This window comes from Protopterus annectens, chromosome 5.part1 (genome assembly GCF_019279795.1).
Source record: "Protopterus annectens isolate FY-2018-M chromosome 5.part1, PAN1.0, whole genome shotgun sequence".
Classification (NCBI taxonomy): Eukaryota; Metazoa; Chordata; order Ceratodontiformes; family Protopteridae; genus Protopterus; species Protopterus annectens.
In genome coordinates, this window is record NC_056736.1 from 586,358,844 (window position 1) to 586,376,188 (window position 17,345).

General features: G+C 36.5%; 1 pseudogene; it reads right to left on the reverse strand.

Moving 5' to 3' along the window:
- Nucleotides 1-17,023, reverse strand: part of LOC122803233 — a 35,294-nt pseudogene extending 18,271 nt beyond the window's left edge.
- Nucleotides 17,024-17,345: the final 322 nt, after the last annotated feature.

Sequence of the window (17,345 nt, forward strand, 5' to 3'; positions counted from 1 at the left end):
TTTATCAAACCACGTTAAGAAGCATAACTGTCTAGAAAGCTTTTGTAGACTTTAACATCTGGCTAACAGCTGCACCTCTTATTACAAAGACAGAAGGGTCTGGCTTGTATGTTGAGTTATGATAAATTTAGGTAAGCCAGTGACCAAATCACTCTTTGTCCCCTTGTCTGGTATTTTTTGTTATTGGACACAGAGGGTGGTCTGCAGTGGGAAAAGATCAGCTCTGTTATCACAGATTTTGCATCCGATATACTGCTAAACAGCATGTTGTAGACAGCCCTTGCTGAAATCAGTTTATCTTCTACATTTTTATTCTCAGTGCTGCACCATAATTCAAAAAAGGAATCTTGCCGAGATGACTATTGCCTTTCATGCATTTTGTCTTGTTTTCTGTCTCTTTAATCTTGTTAGCTTTAGCGTAGAATGAATGTTCAATAATCCATTTTGTACTTTATACAAGAGAAATATACTGTTTTCTTGAAGCTAACAGTTTTTTTTCAGTTGCATTGCAGAGTGAGGCAAACGTGCAGTAAACACTGACTTCTCAAATGACTCTTTCTGTTGAAACAAATGTTTGACCTCCTTGAAAGTCTTCCATTCCCAATCTTCTGAATGATGTTAAACATGTTGTTCCAGCTACTATTCATTATTAAAGGGGGCAGAGTTTGCTGTGAGAACTAAATTCATATCATCACATCTGACCAGTTATGTTTCATTTTAGATCTGCAAAAAGAAACCAATATGCAAGCAAGCAAATTAGCACTTAAGCAGCAAGAAATAAGACATTGTGATGCTGGTTGGGTATGGTGATTCTGAAGCAGTAAATCTCCTAGAGGCATTCTGAAGAATGTTTGGTTACATCTTCTACAGTTACATTTCCAGGATGAAAGATATTTCTCATCTTTGGTCTGAGCTGGTCTAAGAGTCAGAAGACCACCTCTCTAAAGTCAAGATAATAAAGGTTATCACTACTGCCACATACAATCACAGAGAACAAGATCACTAGGACTAAAGTGGGTGCTGGTTGGGATTGGCTGGTGGAGCAGTGGCACATCCCACAGACTGTACCATGTGACACGGGTTTTAGTAGAGTACATTATGTATACATACCAAAGTTCATATTAGGAAGATTGCTGGTAAATGCTAATTTGGAGGCACATATGATGGTCATAAATGACCGTAACAGAGAAAAAAATCAACTATATGAGGACTCCATTTTAAGCAAGGTAGATTTAGGGGAGGAAAGGAGCAGGCGATAAGGTTTCTTTATTGTGCCACATCTAGGATAGATAATGAATAAATCCTGAAGATCACAAACCTACACAAGTGAGGAAAACCTTGCTGTTATTATCTATGTAGGGCAAATGGCTTGAACGGGAAAATAATTATAGCTGTATGGGATGAATATAAGGAACTGATAAAGATCTTAAGACAAATAGCTCATTTAGTAAGATGTGGTGTGGGAGAAGCCCAGCTAGTGAAATCCTTGCTGTGGTGTAGCCTTAAAACCATTACTGAGATGAGGCTGTCTGAAAGCTAAGTACAGATTACCTATCTCTGTGCATAGTGTGGTTGTTGTGTTTTAAGTCCATTGATGAAACCCAAGAGAAGAGAATGAAGCTGACAAAAACAAGACTGTGCATTTGTTAGATTCATATGTCAGAAGACCTGAATTGTTCAAAAACATTTTACATTTGTTTTATTACATCACAAACTGTTCAGAGGAAGACCTGTCTGTATGACTGAACCAGATGTGTCTTTACAAAGTTGACACAAATGTAGAGCTGTCTAAAGACTCAGACCTACAACTATGCAGAATATTAAAATAAAGCAAAACATAACAAATTTAAAAGAAAACAACCCAATAGCAGCTTAAGGTGAGGCCAATGCATTTCTGAAAGGCTTCAGAAGTACTATTTTTACTGAGTGAAACAAACATGCATTTAAGTTTTGTTTCAAAGAGATGATAAACAAAAAAATATTTTGCAGTTTCAAATGTTTGTCAGGCATATACTAGATATAATAAGTGTTGTTATTACATAATAGCTCAAGATGACTCAATCTGTCAATATTGTCATTCTGGTGAAGACGTTGGGCATTTTGTCACATGTTGTCATGCCAATGGGCATAAGTGAAATAGTCATTATTGCAATGAAAAAAAGTATTTAAGATACTGGCAAATATCTTGCAACAAAACCAAACACTCATACTGGAAAAAGCAAATGCCTAGTAAGGAAACTTGTATGCAATATATTAGCATTCCATGGTTTTCTATGCAAACAAATTCTACAACGTAGTAAATAGCTTAGCCAGGATACACGTCCTATATTATAAAGTTAAGATGGAGCTTTACCTTTACAAGAAACATGGACTGTCTAGCACTATAAAACACTTTGTTACCATGAATCTGCTTTCTGTGTTTCTCTTACTTTACTCTCTGGAGATGTACATTGAAACCAGGAGCTCTCATAAATAATGCCATATTGTTGATTTTACTGAAACTGCATGGACAAAATGCTATAGATCTGGAATTGATACATATTCGTGTAATGAGTTTCAGAGATAACTCACTTATGTTACAAAGGGCACTGAGTGGCTTTATTGCAATTCTTGTGTACTTTGGTGGCTCATCATAACTACTGTTATTTGTGCAGTGAGCTATGCACTTTCATGTTTTGTTTTACTTTTCTCCACTGTAGTACAACCATTTAAGTGGTATGTGTAAGGCTGTGATGCAGGCCCCTCCTGTAAAATATATATATTTTTTTACTTTTTACAAAAAACTTCCTGAGAATGAAAAACTGATGATGCATGTCTTGAATGTGGGTGATTCCCTCAAAAGTTGGGAAACCACTGCAAAACTGAGTCGCAAATAATATGATGCTATATTTCTCCCAGAGATATTATTAACACATGCCATGCCATGGTCTGTGATTTCACTACATAGCTGCATTGATCTAACACCTGGTATGAAATATAAAAGTGCAGGCAGTGTTGCCATATTATTTTGTGCAAACTTATATATTTCATGACAGATAATTAAGTCTCGTATTGTGAATGCACATCGATTCATATTAAAGTCAATGGCACAATGATTATATCAGTGGCCTGTCTATGTGTTGCACATGATACTTACGCGTCTGTGACTGGGGAAGCTACTCGTTATTACATAAAACATAAAAACAGAGGTTACCATACTGGAAGTATTTGTTATATGACTTTAGCCACACATATACAATTTTATGGACTTCCTCAAGCACTAACTTTAGCTACTATAATCAATGAACTTTCAAGTGAAGAGAGGAAACTAGACTGGATTCTAACAACTGCCCAGTGATCATTTACCCATATTTGCTGCCTATGTCCACAGTGAAATCCATGAAGACTGAAGGCTCTACTACTCCAGAAATCTGAGTGTGTTTAATCCTAGAAAATAGGCCATACCTGCAGCTTGCAACCTGATTATATTAAATAGGGAGAATTATGATTGAGTTTCCCATCATAACTAGTTTATTAAACCTTTGAGACATGGATGCTGAGAAATTCACCTTGAGAGTGAAGCTCAAATGGTGAATCTTGGTATCCATTTCAAAAACACATAATAAAGGGTTATGATTGGAGACCTGATCATAATTCTTTGCAGTGCATGGAACTATAACTATTGCATGTACTACTAATCCAAAAAAAAATAAAAAGCGGTAAAGCACTTAGTGAGTGCTGTCAGAAAGACAGCATAACGTTGTCTTATGTTAAGGAATGTCAGGGATAGATTTCTGGTACATCTGTTGTCAGTTCTGCTACTGTTATTTTCTGGCCAGTACAGGCAGGTTTTATTATCTAGCACAATACCTGATCTTAAAGGCTGAAGCAGGGAGTGCTTAACAATTGTTAAAATCAGGTCTCGTGCTATAGAAGCACTTAACTGATTCATCATTTTTTTGTGATATCTGAGCAGAATCACTATGCTCCATGGACTACATTAGTTTAATGCTGTTTAGGAATCTTAAATGACATGTGACCCCTTTACAGAACAGGAGGGTCTGGTAGCCGCTGTGGTGCAGCGGTTAGCATTGTCGCCTCAACACAAGAGGTTCTCCTGTTCAATTCTCGGCTGGAGCGCCTTCTGTGTGGATTCTGCATGTTTTCCCTGTGGTCGAGTGACATTTAAAGATATGCAGGCAGGTGTGTGTGTGAATGGGTGTGCCTTCTTTGCAGGTTGGGCGTCAGGTTGGCAACTCGGCACTGTAAAAATCAACTGCTAATCATTAGCGGACCAGAGTTCCGCTGTGGCAACCTTTAACCGGGAAAAGCCAAAAGACAAGGGTCCAATGCTTAAATATCTTTTTGCTCCATTGGATCCCTTCTCAGATTAGCTGTTTGATGGCATAAAGTAATCAGTGCTGTCCTGTACATTATCAATCAATATTCATTAAAGGCAGAAATCGAGAAATATTACTAGAGAAAGGATTTACTGCCTTAAACTCAAAATAAATGCTAGTCACTACAGAAGTTCTTGACAGCATCAGTCAACATCTCAGAATTTGCCCATTTGCTTCTCTTAGGTTCAAAGGTTCATAGGTGTTTACTAGAGTAACAACAACAAGGGCCTTTTTAAGCCTAGCCACACATCCTAAATCTCTGACAAGTTTTGATACCCTTCATAAGTGTAAGCATGGGCCTGGGAGATGAACCATTTACTGGTTACCTGGGTCCATTAGAGACATAAGTGCCAAGCCAGGGATGACTTTCAGGTTTCCCATTCAATTGTTCAAGTTGCACTTGAATTCGGTTAGGGAGGAACTCTGCTTCACATGGATGGGGATCCTGTTTCATAGGCGGGTTAGTCTCTGGGATACATACCTATCTCTGCAGCAGTTCCTATTTATATCACAGGCAAGGTTTAAGCCTTTAGAACGGGTAATTGTGGTGCTATTTGTTTTGTGGTTATGCAGGAGGTCCATCAGAGTGGGGTCTGATAATGCCCTGTATGCCAGGCATAGATCTCACCTCAAAAGCCTGTAAGAGACAGAATACAGGGATAGGGTCTTGAGGTGGTCTGCATAGGTCATATTACTTATGCCCTGTATTCTTTTTGTGAGGAACCTCGTACGGAACTTCCATTTGTTGGATATGCCTGGTTAGGTACATACCAAAGGGGCATCATTCTCAATGATAGGTCTGATGAATGTCAAACAGTGGAACAATGACTTCCTTGGACTTAGATGCCATACCTTTGTTTATGAGTTTTGCAATATATAATGATTTCTTCACCACTGTAGACACATGATGACCAAAATCTAGATTACTATGTGTGTCCCTAAGTCCCTGACTATGGGTCAACTGTAAGGGATGTGTCGTCAATATGATAGTTACCAGGGATGGATGACTTCCTAAAGGATACTATTATGCATTTCTTGGCATTAAGCTTTAGTCCATGGCTCTGACAGCAGTTGTTTGTCTCTGTCAGCCCCTCCTGGAGAACATTTGTGTCAGTGTGAGATTCAATGACAGCTCCTAATTTGCAAATCATCTGCAAATTTAGTCAGCCAGAGACCACTGATATTGGCCTTGACTTCTGAGAAATAAATGTCAAAAAGGAGCAGTCAAAGGACTGATCCCTGAGGGACTCCACTTGTGACTGGCCTCTTTCTAACTTTCTGGGTCCTGTCTGTGAGCCAGTTGTCCATCCACTGCATGACATACGGGTTTGTACCTAATCTCTTGGGTTTGTCAACAATGCCCAAATGGGGTATTGTGTCAAATGCCTTGGCCAAGTCATGGTAGGCAGTGTGAATGATTTTGCCATCATCCATTACTTTGGTGGTCTTTTCAATGAAGTCCACCAGGATGAGTAGGGATGATCTGCCCTTGACAAAACCAAACTGGGTTGGGTCTGGTGTCTGGAGGTTTACTATATCTCTGTTGATCATCTCCATGATAATTCTTTCCATGGCTTTACATACAAGACTAGTGAGATTATGGGTCTGTAGTTTCCCTGTTCTTACAACTAACAATGGAAAAACTGCTGCCAAAGTTTTCTTGCTCTTACAACTAACAATGGAAAAGCTGCTGCCCATTTTGGCATACATTTTCAGGACTCATTTAAACATTTCAACTAAGATGGGAGTCATGCTGCTTTTTATGGTCCATTGTTATGAGAATATCTAGGCTTCTTTTTTCCTTTCAAACAACCAAACCTTATACATTGCTTTGGAAATAAATGCTTGGATGAAACTAACACCCAGTTTTATAAATATTTCTACATGTGCCATGACACCCAGACTCAGTGCTCATTAATAAATCCATCGACGAGACAGGAATCTTATACCCTCAGTCTGAAAAAAAAATAAAAACATTCACTTTACTTTCTTGATAAGGTAAATTATTTTCTCATTGGCCTCCGATCGCCATTGCCAAAAACCCCTTGAGGAATGTATCTGATCTGGACTTCTTCAGCACTTAACAGTAGTCTCATGTGTAATTCTCAGCATGGTGTTTGACCAGGCCATGTAATGTGTACCACTTTTCTTGATGATATTGAATGTATATGCTGTCATCTAAAGGGAGATATGGTACCTGGACAGTACATGGGCCACCTTAAGGGATGTATTAAAGGCATCTAATGTTCTCCTTCTGGCATGTTCCAACAAACCCCTGATAGCTGTAGTCTGCCATTCATTGTTTTTGTACAGTTTACTAAATGTCTGTGAAACAGGTAGCAGCCTTTCAAATGGAATGACACCAGCCATCTCTCATCAGTAGTGGCACTTGGAGTTCCATGGAGCTTAGTTTTAGGTCCTGTCCACTTCATTTTCAACAGTGACATGGCTGGACATCATGGTGATGCAAACTGGTGTATTATAAAAGCATTGTATCCTTTTGGAGTGGTAGTATAATGGTTAAGGTGTTTACCTCACCAATGCAAGGTACAGGGTTTGATTCTCACCTTCAAGGGAAATTGGTTAGTACTAAAATGTCCCACAAGGATAGCCAGCCTAATACTTACCTATGAACCTGTTTAGTAAGGTATCTCTGTGGGCATTCCAGTTGTTGCATGTGCCTGAACTGATGCATGCCAAAGTGGGCATTATATTCAATGACTGGCCTAACGGGCTAAGTAAAGTAGGACACGTTGGACAACTTAAAGTTATAAAACATCATTAAGTCTTTGCAAATAATACTTAGCTTTTATGAGATACATGTCTTCACTGGCAAAACAATATATATGCTCTTTAGTATTAAAAATTAAATATTGTTTCAGTCACTAATTCTCCATCAGGCTGTAATATCTAGAAGTTTGTCAGAATTTTCCATAGACAACACAGGCACTGTGGATGGTTAATAGCTTCCATGAACTGGTTATGCAGAATGCTTGTAAAAAAATGTCACGTGGCATTTGATTTCCTGTAGTCAAATATTAGCATATTTAAAGCTATATATTCATATACTGCACTTTTTTTCCAACTATAATATATTTCATATCCATTTTATGAAACAGCATGCAATATATTATAGGTTCATAGATTCATAAGTGCTAGGCCAGTTTCCCAAGTGTTCCATTTTAAGCATAGCCAATTTTTCTTTTAATGAATGAATTAACCTATCCCGTTTGGTATTAGATTGCCTTACCTATTCTATAGTTGATAACTATAAATTACCCTTAGTGAGAATAACTGGGATCATGCCATAGATAATTTGAGGGGACCATGCATGATGCATGGAGCAAAGCATTTAGGAGCTGCCTCTGTCCATCAGTAGCACAGAGGGGCAGTCCTTGGGTAAATTTTCTAGTACACATCCATAGATACACGTTATGCTTGAATATGGACAGGGATGATTTTTGTTTTACATGGATGGGGAGTTTGTCCCAGCCTAGTGATATCCTCTGCGAGATATACCTGTCCTTCCAAACCATTTGTTGATGTTGCAAAAAAGGTTTAGATCCCTAAATCAGGTATTTTTGATGTCATTTGAATTGCTGATATGCAGTAAATCCATCACTACCAAGTCAGCGGATGCCTTGTATGCCAGACACAAGTCACCTCTTAGCAGTCTGTAGGATACTGAGTATAGTGACAGGGCTTTGAGTCAGTTTATGTAGGACATAATTGTTTAGGCCTTGTATCCTTTTATTAGGGTATCTCACACACACTCTCTCTCTCTCTGTCCCTCATACCTCTCACATTCTCTCTCTCTCTCTCTGTCCCACACACACACTCTCTCTCTCTCTCTCTCTCTCTCTCGTTTTCTCTCTCTCTCTCTCTCTCTCAGTATCCCCCCCCATGTCATCTACTAATTACTATATATTTTTATTATGTATTGAATCTCTGAATGAGTTGTCAAACTGTAACCAGACATAATGATTAAATGTGGAGTGGAATGCCGCTGTGGCGACCCCTAACCAGGAAAAGCCGAAAGACAACAACATTATTAATATTGTTAACTTCCAAAGTTTACCTCACTGAACCCATCTCCCATTTCTCCATTCTAGTTAATCCTGCCTCATTTTCTTATTTTCACAGTCTGTTAAGGCATTTTATCAGTGCTATTCCTGTCAGTGTATTCAGTGTATTTAAACTGGCAAATGCAGTGACAGGAAAAGTAAGACAGGACTGTTCTTCAACCTCCCTAATAAATATAAATAATCTCCATCATACCATCTGTCATACAGATCTTCCTCTTAAAACCAGTCTGCAAAAGGACACCTTAGCATCACTCTTTATAAGGCTCCTGATTCCTTCATCCTGGGATTCATGCCAAGAAACTTATCATCATCATCATCAAGGGAAGGGAATGCTGCACTGCATTATCTCATAAGTGGCATGTGCTACACTGCATTATCTCATAAGTGGCCTGTGCTACACTGCATTATCTCATAAGTGGCATGTGCTACACTGCATTATCTCACAAGTGGCCTGTGCTACACTGCATTATCTCACAAGTGGCCTGTGCTACACTGCATTATCTCATAAGTGGCATGTGCTACACTACATTATCTCATAAGTGGCATGTTCTGCACTGCATTATCTCATAAGTGGCATGTTGTAAAATAAAATATGTCTGTTTCAAATGACTGCTTCATCACTTAATGGCGATGAATAGGCCCAGCACAGTTCAAAAACTTGCTAAAGATCCATCTATGTGACAACTGGTTATGCTCTTGCGCCTCACCAGGTTGAACTTATTAGTCATCTCCCTGCCTCAGTCCACCCTCAAACTCTTTTCCCACTTACTACTCTGATGTTTATATAACTTCTGACAAAATTATGTGTATGCTATTGGAGAAACATCATTGCATTGTATTCCATTATATAGTATGCTTTTCTCTATGATCTGTCTAATTTTCTGACTTACTGTTCTGATGTATATAAAACCTCTGACAAAGTGATTGTATGTTATCAGAGAAACATTATTGAAAAGTATTCCATTGTATAGTATGCTTTCTTTATGATCCTTATAATTTTCTGACCTGTATAATTACATGCTGTTATACTGTGTACTTTTATGTGGAGCTTTTCTCCCTGGGCCTCTGCTGAAAATAGGCAACTAGCCTAGTCAGACTTCCCCGGTAAACAAATGTTAAATAAATAAATAAATAATAAAATGGGTGTCAGATACTCACCTCCATGTACTATATAAAGTTCTCGTCTTAAAGCAAATCATATATAGCATGTTAATTCTGGCCATTGACTGGAATATTACTTTTTTCCTCCATTAGAAACTCAAAGTAAGACAACACAGAGAGAAAATTCACAGTTGTATAGAAGTGTGCTAAATTATATCCCCACCTGTTTGAATGGGTAGATAGAGATGTCTTGTTTCCACTTTCTTGCACTAGCACTTCCTGTCTGAAACAGAATCTGTAAAGAACATTTTCTTTTAGAAGTCAGCTAGATCAAGGCTTATTGGAGCTTGACTATGGCACTTTTCAACAATACGTTCATTGTTACCGTTATGAAAAATCCAACCCTGGTTTCTGCTTTACAGTAACATTTGCACTTTCCTGCTTTATTCCTGCCAGATATTTTTAAGTCCCACTCTCACTGTTACTTAACAGTCATACCCTTGAGGTCAGCACTCCATAATAAGTTCTCCAACAATCACTTCCTTGTCCCCGAGATATTTCTTACTTAATAAAATCCTTGTGCATCGACAGATATCTTCCTCTTCCCAGTGTCATCTTTGGCACATACTCATCTTCCTGCTGCACAGCCCCTCATTTTTCTCTTCCTCTAGAGCCCCATTCCACTCTACTCCACCTTTTTCCTCCCAAAACAATAAATCCTATCATTGCACATAAAACTGTCATGAACATAACCCTCCAAACAGCCACCGCCTACCTCTGCAAATTCTATTCCCAATTCCTGCCAGCAGAGTTATCATTTTCCATTTCATCCTTAGCACCAAGTTGCTTCTTGGCTTATTATATGGATATTATTTACATGATAAGTAAATCTTTTCTTGGCTTATTATATGGATATTATTTACGTGATAAGTAAATCTTTTCTTGGCTTATTATATGGATATTATTTACGTGATAAGTAAATTTTTTCTTGGCTTATTATATGGATATTATATAAGTATTATATAAGTAAATCTTTTCTTGGCTTATTATATGGATATTATATAAGTATTATATAAGTAAATCTTTTCTTGGCTTATTATATGGATATTATATAAGTATTATATAAGTAAATCTTTTCTTGGCTTATTATATGGATATTATATAAGTAATATATAAGTAAATCTTTTCTTGGCTTATTATATGGATATTATATAAGTATTATATAAGTAAATCTTTTCTTGGCTTATTATATGGATATTATATAAGTATTATATAAGTAAATCTTTTCTTGGCTTATTATATGGATATTATATAAGTATTATATAAGTAAATCTTTTCTTGGCTTATTATATGGATATTATATAAGTATTATATAAGTAAATCTTTTCTTGGCTTATTATATGGATATTATATAAGTATTATATAAGTAAATCTTTTCTTGGCTTATTATATGGATATTATATAAGTAAATCTTTTCTTGGCTTATTATATGGATATTATTTACGTGATAAGTAAATCTTTTCTTGGCTTATTATATGGATATTATATAAGTATTATATAAGTAAATCTTTTCTTGGCTTATTATATGGATATTATATAAGTATTATATAAGTAAATCTTTTCTTGGCTTATTATATGGATATTATATAAGTATTATATAAGTAAATCTTTTCTTGGCTTATTATATGGATATTATATAAGTATTATATAAGTAAATCTTTTCTTGGCTTATTATATGGATATTATTTACGTGATAAGTAAATATTTTCTTGGCTTATTATATGGATATTATATAAGTATTATATAAGTAAATCTTTTCTTGGCTTATTATATGGATATTATATAAGTATTATATAAGTAAATCTTTTCTTGGCTTATTATATGGATATTATTTATGTGATAAGTAAATATTTTCTTGGCTTATTATATGGATATTATATAAGTATTATATAAGTAAATATTTTCTTGGCTTATTATATGGATATTATATAAGTATTATATAAGTAAATCTTTTCTTGGCTTATTATATGGATATTATATAAGTATTATATAAGTAAATCTTTTCTTGGCTTATTATATGGATATTATATAAGTATTATATAAGTAAATCTTTTTTTGGCTTATTATATGGATATTATATAAGTATTATATAAGTAAATCTTTTCTTGGCTTATTATATGGATATTATATAAGTTTTATATAAGTAAATCTTTTCTTGGCTTATTATATGGATATTATATAAGTATTATATAAGTAAATCTTTTCTTGGCTTATTATATGGATATTATATAAGTATTATATAAGTAAATCTTTTCTTGGCTTATTATATGGATATTATATAAGTATTATATAAGTAAATCTTTTTTTGACTTATTATACGGATATTATATAAGTATTATATAAGTACATCTTTTCTTGGCTTATTATATGGATATTATATAAGTATTATATAAGTAAATCTTTTCTTGGCTTATTATATGGATATTATATAAGTATTATATAAGTAAATCTTTTCATTATCTCAATGTTTAACTTTGCCTGCATCGTCATGTCTGTGTTGTTGTACAAAATCTATCCAAAGTGAGTCTTAATAAAATAGTATGTTAAATACACTGAGCTGCTAACCTTCCCTGTGCATGTGTGTCACTGCTGTGACAAGCGAAACTTAGAACATACCATTGGAAAATGTTGTCTTTTCAAATGTATATTAAATTAGCTATGATTTCCTATATTTGACAGGTTTGATATTATTTCACCTGATGTATGACATATTTCCTATCCTAAACAGCTGATTGTACTTATAATTTTCTTATTATTATTTTTCGGCTATACTAATTTGACGCACAAAAATGAATTATTGAATTGAAAGCTGTTGCTGGCCAGGCCATACATTACAAATCCCACGTGGTGTCACTCACTAAAGCATTCCAATTCACGTATATGTTTAGTAAAAAGAAATGTCTAGGAGGCATTCATGCTAGATCCATTTCATGACGGCTGCTTTACATGGTGGAAATATCTCTGGCGTTAAGAGATTCTTTCCGTGGTTAGTTCACTATTCTTTATTTTTATTTATTTATTTCTTCTTTTAAGAGCTGTTATTTCAAAGTGAGGAATCACTCTTGCTAATTAGAACTATTACTGATAACAACAGCCACAAAAGACACAGATAAAAGTATTGTTAGCTACACAACATATCTTCACAGGTGACTTCACAATAAACAGATCTGCTTTAATATTACGGTATAATGCAGGCACAAACGTGTCGCTCACCTTCAGGAGTAGAGGAACATGTCTGAACACACATTTCATAATATAGCAGTAACCCACGCCTGGGTGTGGGTAATGCAGGATTTACCCTTCACCCTCGGGACCAAACAAAGACAACCGTGGGTAAATCCCGCATTACCCACACCCAGAAGTGGGTTATTGCTATTATACTATGACATTATTTAAGAAAATAAATAATTACTTTTCTTAAATAATGGCATTGTATAATGCCTATTTGCTGCCCTTCCGCAGCTGTCTGGTATCCACGGTAGTTCTGATGTACTGCGCATGCCTACGCAGTACATCAGAGCTGTGGCCAAAAGCAACGGAGAAAGCAAGATCTCCGTTGCTTTTTTACTGTTTCACTATGTTAAATGGGTTTAACATTGCGAGACAGCTTTAAAATAAGCAACGGAGATCTCCGTTGCTTATTTTAAAGGTGTCTCACTATGTTAAACCCATTTAACATAGCGAGACAGGTTTAAAAAAAAAGCAATGGAGAAAGCAAGATCTCCGTTGCTTTTTACACACTGTGTCACCATGTTAAAGGAGTTTAACATAGCGAGACAGCTTTAAAAAAAGCAACGGAGATCTCCGTTGTTTTTTTAAACCTGTGTCGCTATGTTAAACTCTTTTAACATAGCGAGACAATGTTTTAAAAGAGACTTATACTAATGGAAAAAGTCCGGGTGACCGGACCTTTTTCCATTAGTATAAGTCGATTTACAACGTGCACGCTGGCCAATCAGCGTGCACGTTTTGGAATATTAATGGGGGGTCATGGTATAATAAAATATAATCACCTTCGTGGGTTCTCTGTCAAGCCAATAAATACAATATTTTTTTTAGTCTCAGAAGAAAGCCAGCATTGAAAATAATGAAATTAGCAGTATCTAAAATTATTAAAATACATGTTGTCATTTATTGAGCATTTCGTATTCACAGACCGTGTGAACAGCATTAAAAAGGTACACTGTTTCATAGTCCATATATATATATATATATATATATATATATATATATATATATATATATATATATATATACTCTCTGTAAACAGTAAGTGTAGTGTCTGCTACTTTTTTCCCTACAGATACAAGTTTATTGAGCAAGACACCACAGCAAAAGAAAAAAGAAGTGTTTAAAACAGAACACTTTATTTCAAACTCATTTCTACATTCAGTTATAGAGACCTCTTCTAGAATTTGCTTCCTGGTGTCTTCAGTTTGATCTATCAGTGGCTTACAATGTCAGATGCTTTTAACCATTGATAGCTTGGCCATTCAATTCATTCATTAAATTAGACTCATAGCAGTATTTGTGAATTACCCATCATTCTGTGTGTTTATTTGGGAATTTGAGCTCCCTATCTGTATCATATTAACCTTGTTCACACCAGATCATTTCAAGATCACTAAATCTGGCTACAGTAGCTGTTTTTTAAATGAATTGCGATCAATATTATTTAGAGGACTTGAGTTCGTTGGCATGTCATTACCACATCATTCTGTTTTTGTTGTTTTGTTTTTTATTCGCAGAAAACAAATATTGACCATAAAGAACATATACAGATTTTGTAAATTCCAACTTGCATGTTAGCTTTGAAATGGTACTTGTAAACTCCTGACGCTATCACATTTTAAACGCTATCTGTATTTTCAGATCAGTATTGGATTAAGTATAATCCACTTCAACATTTTAGGTTATTCTCTAAAGGTGAAAAATAACTTTACATGAAATATATTATCCTGCATTTTTTTTCAAAACTCAAACCAGTTTAACAACACAGTGAAATGTTTTACAATAATATATATAATCTACAACCATTTACAAATCACACATATGTACATATGTATGCATTTTTAATTGTCCCACATACCAATCAATCAGTAAAAGAAAGATGTGGAATTATTGCTGTAGGGCTAGATTCAAAAAGAGACCATTCTCGACTGGCTGCAACTGAATGGGTACTTTAATATGATCATGAACACCAGCGAATCAGAGACAATTTAGCCACAATGAGGAAAGATCTCATTATCCATTAATTTGCATGTCTCTGAATCACACTGTGTTACATTTGCACTAATCTAACTTCATGTCCTCCCTGCATTCGTGTGGGTTTCCTCCAGGTGCTCCGGTTTCCTCCCACGTTACAAAGACATGCATCTGGAGTGTTTCTCCCCAGGTCTCCGCTGAAAATTGGCTTGTTCCAAGTTGGACTTTCCCGGTAAACAAATAATAAATAAATAAATACAATAAATAATCACCAATGCAGTCAATGTATTTTGTTGGCACAGGCACCCCTCATTTACTCCCCCACACACATACATAGGGTCATAGGTTCATAGATGTGTACTAGACTAATGGCCCTTGAGCCTTTACAAGCCTAGCCCATAGAAGTGCCCTGGCATCGTGCCACCTGACGTTAGTTCCCAGTTCATCAAGAGCAGCATGAAGCTCATCAGTCTGGCCAACCCGATTAGCAAGGGCCTTTGCTACTTTACATATGATGAATGAAATCATTGTCATATTTTATGACAGAAAAATGAAGCACAGCAACAAAAACAGTACCCCAAAAAGCAGGAGCTGCTTAGTTTGAAATCATGCATGAATTCTAACTAAATGGATTCTGTGCAAAAAAATGAGACCGCATCCTCTCATGACATCCCAAAGCCACAGTAAATTAAAAGAAGTCCATTTTGACTTCTAGACTGCACCTGAGCGCATCTCAGTAATAAGTGTCATTTAAAAGTATTCGGTTCTGTTTCAATTTCAGAATAACTGGAGCTAACATAGCCCCAAATTTTAACCTTCACTCTCGATCCTCTCCTGCTCAAATGATTTCACTAGTTCTTCCACCCATTTAAGCTCAGATGCAACCTGCTTTGCCAGGACTTCGTAGCGGTCCTCCATTTTCCCAAAACAATGTTTCAATGAATGGGCAGCCTTGATGTCATCCTGTGTCTGCTTCTTCATAAACTGAGTCTTCATTAAGTCGTCATGGAGCTGTCGCAGGTCCTGGCGAATACTCTCATTCTCTTCATCGTACCAGGATTCCTTTCTTCATAGATAGATAGCAATGCTTCAATATCATCCTGGGAAGATTCATCGTACCAGGATTCCTTTCTTCATAGATAGATACCAATGCTTCAATATCATCCTGGGAAGACTTTTTATTCTTTTCCAGCTCCTTCAAGCTTTCCTCAGCACCGATGATCTCCGCCACGACTTTGGTGTACCTCTCAAAGTTGACATTAAGTGTTATTAGGTGTCATGCTGGAGTGAGAGTTCTCCTTCAGTCGTGTTGTTTTCAGCCATTGTCTATCAGATCTCTTGTCTTTGTCCTCTTGTCGAACGTTTTTCCTCTTGATCACTTTAATCTATGGATGTTGCAGGCTGTCCTCAATAGTCATTCTTTTTTTGGGATCCTTAACCAACAATCTTCGAATGAAGTCCTTAGCAAGTTCACTGGTGTTGCTGAAATATTCATCATCAAAATTGTAGTTAACTGCTGAGATGTTGGTTAGGGTTTCCTGTTTTGTTTCACCCAGGAAAGGTGAAGCTCCACTCAAGAGAATGTATGTGATAACACCAATGCTCCACATGTTTGCCTCCAGACCCAATGGTTCATTATTGACAATTTCTGGAGCCACAAACTCTGGTGTGCCAAAAATATTTTTGAACTCTGTCCCTTCATTTATTTTGTGTGCAATTCCAAAGTCAATCAGCTTAATGCATGGATTAGGGACATTTTTGTCTAAAAGCATGATGTTTTCGGGTCTGAGGTCAAAGTGCACTGTCTTTTTGGAATGTGGATAATGAACACCTTCCAGAATCTGCTTCAAGAACTGTGTTGCCTCTTCTTCAGTAAGTGACTCTTTTTCTGCCAAGAAGTCAAAAAGTTCACCCCCAGACACAAGCTCCAGGATAAGAATCACATTGGTCTTATTCTCATAGATGTCATGCAAGGTAACGATATTTGAGTGTTTGATCACCTGCAGGATGCTAACCTCCCACTCAGTCTCCTTTATGCTCACACCACCACGACTGGAGGAGAGACGGCGTTTGCAGCATAATCATCTCATGTGCTCTTCTCTCTGCATCTTTTCACCATGGCAAACTGCCCACTCCCAAGCTCTTCTCCCATTACATACAGTTCTCCACATTCTCCTGCCTGAAGACCAACATCATTGCAGCCAGCAAAAGACTATACGCAGTTCAGAAAGACAAAGATGCGCCAATCAGGAATCATCACAGAACATTTTGTTCAACAGGATATCACTTATTCTCTATTAGCTAAGCTACCATCTTGGCCTCCACTATGTACCGCGAGTGTCACATGAGATGATAGCGCTGACCAATAGTATTAGGGCGCGTAACATTCAGACACACACACACACACACACACACACTACTGACCGCTAACACACACACACACACACACACACACACACACACACACACACACACACACACACACACACACACACACACACATTCATTCTCTCTC